We start from the raw sequence: 1,240 nt of genomic DNA, 5'->3' as shown, positions 1-1,240 counted from the left end.
TTGTGGCACGCCAGCATTAACTGAATGGAGATTGGAATATACATCATCTACTTTTATCTTTCTGTCGCTGAGTTATGAGGAAATCAGAGGAACAAAAGATGATAGGTCCATAGCAAGGCCAGTTTGGATAGCAGGGAATGGTGCCACGCTCTGTCAAAAGCTTTAGATATATCAGGGGCTGCTGCATGAGTTTCTCCATGTTGGTCAATTGACTTATGGATGGTATGAATCAGGAGACTGAGTATATCAACAGTGGATCTTTTGTGGTGAAAATCATACAGTCTATCACTAATTAAGTTGTTGGATTCGAGATGTTTAACAATGTGTTTATTAATTGCAGTGTCAATTCCTTTACCAAGAGAAGATGTGATAGCTATTGGTGCAGTCGGAGGGGTCAGGCGAACTTCCTTTCTTCGGAATTGGGTGTATATTGGCTTCTTTCCAAGAATTAGGGAATCAAGAAGTACGTATGCATAGTCTGAATAACTTAGCTAGAACAGGAGCAAGTTCTGGGGAACACATCAAAACTATTGGAGGAATTCCATTTAGACCTGGAGCTTCATTGGTTTATTTACCACACTATATAAACATTCCGTCATTTCGTTCCGTCTCTCTTTCTCTCTCTCTCTGACTTTCCCTTGTGTCACCGTATCGATTTCTCCCTGTTTCAAGATTTACTCTGCCCTCCCTTTCACTTATTTTCCAGTGTTTCAGTATTCTTTGCTTTCATGCGTTTTTCTTTCTTTCTTTTTTTTTTTTCACTCGTTTAAAATGTTATATCTTTTCCTTTCGTCCTTCCTTATACACTTTCCATGTTCGTTTTCTTTAAATACTGCGGGGTGTGCTCCTTCACTTTTTCATGTAATTCTGGGCGGGATGGTTTGGTACGCGAGGGAGAGCCTTGTTCTTCACTATCTTTGTCATCTTATAACCTATACTCTGTTCACTTTAACTACGGTAGGCGTGTAACTGCGATTTCTCCATCTTTAGAGCTGTGGTGTGACAAGAGATTAGCATTAGAAAACGGTGCAAGTCACGAAAAAGTACTGAGAGAAAAACGTAGATCCATTATTTTATTAATTCTGTCCCTAACCTACGAGTAATAAGCTGAAAAAGGACGAAAAGTTCCGCCAAGTAAAACTGAATGAACTGTGGTCACATCATTTCTTATGTTCATCTTATCTCTCCCCCTCTTCTTCTGTTCCATATCCTACTCTAAACACCTTCATGTGGTGGCACT

Source organism: Coenobita brevimanus, chromosome 79 (assembly GCF_032717465.1).
Source record: "Coenobita brevimanus isolate Jiangsu-jjx chromosome 79, ASM3271746v2, whole genome shotgun sequence".
Taxonomy (NCBI): Eukaryota; Metazoa; Arthropoda; class Malacostraca; order Decapoda; family Coenobitidae; genus Coenobita; species Coenobita brevimanus.
The sequence above is the reverse complement of the archived record's forward strand: the minus strand, read 5'-3'. Positions refer to the sequence as shown.